Source organism: Pseudophryne corroboree, chromosome 1, assembly GCF_028390025.1.
Source record: "Pseudophryne corroboree isolate aPseCor3 chromosome 1, aPseCor3.hap2, whole genome shotgun sequence".
Lineage (NCBI taxonomy): Eukaryota > Metazoa > Chordata > Amphibia > Anura > Myobatrachidae > Pseudophryne > Pseudophryne corroboree.
In genome coordinates, this window is record NC_086444.1 from 1,006,806,806 (window position 1) to 1,006,809,305 (window position 2,500).

The 2,500-nt window shown below is 35.9% G+C and overlaps 2 non-coding genes across 2 annotated transcripts; both read right to left on the reverse strand.

The window, feature by feature from the left end:
- Nucleotides 1-462: 462 nt before the first annotated feature.
- TRNAC-GCA (transfer RNA cysteine (anticodon GCA)) lies at nucleotides 463-534 on the reverse strand. Its single transcript has one exon. It is a non-coding gene; the product is annotated as a tRNA-Cys (tRNA).
- A 1,583-nt stretch (nucleotides 535-2,117) lies between these two features.
- TRNAC-GCA (transfer RNA cysteine (anticodon GCA)) lies at nucleotides 2,118-2,189 on the reverse strand. Its single transcript has one exon. It is a non-coding gene; the product is annotated as a tRNA-Cys (tRNA).
- Nucleotides 2,190-2,500: the final 311 nt, after the last annotated feature.

Below are 2,500 nucleotides of genomic sequence, written 5' to 3' on the forward strand. Positions count from 1 at the left end.
ACAAATTGTCACTAAACCAATATTAATAATTTCTGAAAACTAACTGATTGAGATACATTTTGGCAATAAAATCAAATATTTGATTTTTAGGTCAGTGGGCTCAGATGTTCGGAATGCATGTATGCCTTATGGACTAATTGCAAAATCAGTATGAGTTCAAAACATGGCTGCACCAAAAAAATTGTAATTCTGCCATGTTAATGCCCAATACTCCCTTATTTATCAAAGTTAGTTAGGAATAAAGCATTCATCCTTCGTGTATAGTGATTTTATCCTGTATAATTCTCTATCAAATTAGCAGTCAGAACCTGCCACTGATACTGTATTTCCTGAGGTAAAGTATTAAGTTGACATTTCAACATTTTTTGTTGCCTTACTGCCACTTGAGTATGTTTTTACATTACTTGAGTCCCAAACGAGGTATAGACTGCAAAGTGATGCTATACATTAAAAGCAAGTAATAGGGGGCACCCAGATTTGAACCAGGGACCTCTCGATCTGCAGTCGAATGCTCTACCACTGAGCTATACCCCCTGCTCTTTCTCACTATAAGCACATACACATTGCAGCCTTGATGTAAAGGTTACTGTACTGTATTTCTTGTCCTGCAGGAGGTGAAGATGAGTCTGTTTCTTTATGGTAACGCTTTGGAGTTATTAGTCAGGGCATAAATAGAGAGTTCACATACTGCAGGTATAATCTGTGAGCATGCTCAAAAAGAAACTTTGATCATCCTAAAGTTCCACTATAGTTAGTGCTAGTCAGAGTAGGATTTATTGAAATCCAGTTGTGACATTGTTTTATGGAAGCAAAACTGATCTAAAATACAAATTGTTACCAAACCAATATTAATAATTTCTGAAAACTATTTTATCATGGTACATTTTTGCTAATAAAATAAAATATTTGAATTTTGGGTCAGTGGGCTCAGATGTTCTGAATGCATGTATGCCTTATGGACTAATTGCAAAATCAGTCGGAGTTGAAAACATGGCTGTACCAAATCATTTTGAATTCTGCCATGTTAATGCCCAATACTCCCTTATTTATCAAAGTTAGTTAGGAATAAAGCATTCATCCTTCATGTACAGTTATTTTATGCTGTATAATTCTCTATCAAAAGTAGCTGTAAAAACCTGCCACTGATACTGTACTTTCCTGAGGTAAAGTATTAAGTTGAAATGTCAACATTTTTTGTTGCCTGACTGCCACTTGAGTATGTTTTTACATTACTTGAGTCCCAAACGAGGTATAGACTGCAAAGGGACGCTATACATTAAAAGCAAATTATAGGGGCACCTGGATTTGAACCAGGGACTTCTCGACATGCACTCGAATGCTCAACAACTGATTTATACCCCCTGGTCTATCTAACTATAAGACCATACACATTGCAGCCTTGATGTAAAGGTTACTGTACTGTATTTCTTGTCCTGCAGGAGGTGAAGATGAGTCTGTTTCTTTATGGTAAAGGTTTGGAGTTATTAGTCAGGGCATAAATAGAGAGTTTACATACTGTAGGTATAATCTGTGAGCATGTTTAAAAAGAAACTTTGATCATCCTAAAGCTCCACTATTGTTCGTGCTAGTTAGAGTAGTATATATTGAAATCCAGTTGTGACATTGTTTTATGGAAGCCAAAGAGAACTAAAATACAAATTGTCACTAAACCAATATTAATAATTTCTGAAAACTAACTGATTGAGATACATTTTGGCAATAAAAGCAAATATTTGATTTTTAGGTCAGTGGGCTCAGATGTTCGGAATGCATGTATGCCTTATGGACTAATTGCAAAATCAGTATGAGTTCAAAACATGGCTGCACCAAAAAAATTGTAATTCTGCCATGTTAATGCCCAATACTCCCTTATTTATCAAAGTTAGTTAGGAATAAAGCATTCATCCATCATGTATAGTGATTTTATCCTGTATAATTCTCTATCAAATTAGCAGTCAAAACCTGTCACTGATACTGTACTTTCCTGAGGTAAAGTATTAAGTTGACATTTCAACATTTTTTGTTGCCTGACTGCCACTTGAGTATGTTTTTACATTACTTGAGTCCCAAACGAGGTATAGACTGCAAAGTGATGCTATACATTAAAAGTAAGTAATAGGGGGCACCCGGATTTGAACCAGGGACCTCTCGATCTGCAGTCGATTGCTCTACCACTGAGATATACCCCCTGCTCTTTCTCACTATAAGCACATACACATTGCAGCCTTGATGTAAAGGTTACTGTACTGTATTTCTTGTCCTGCAGGAGGTGAAGATGAGTCTGTTTCTTTATGGTAACGCTTTGGAGTTATTAGTCAGGGCATAAATAGAGAGTTCACATACTGCAGGTATAATCTGTGAGCATGCTCAAAAAGAAACTTTGATCATCCTAAAGTTCCACTATAGTTAGTGCTAGTCAGAGTAGGATTTATTGAAATCCAGTTGTGACATTGTTTTATGGAAGCAAAACTGATCTAAAATACAAATTGTTACCAAACCA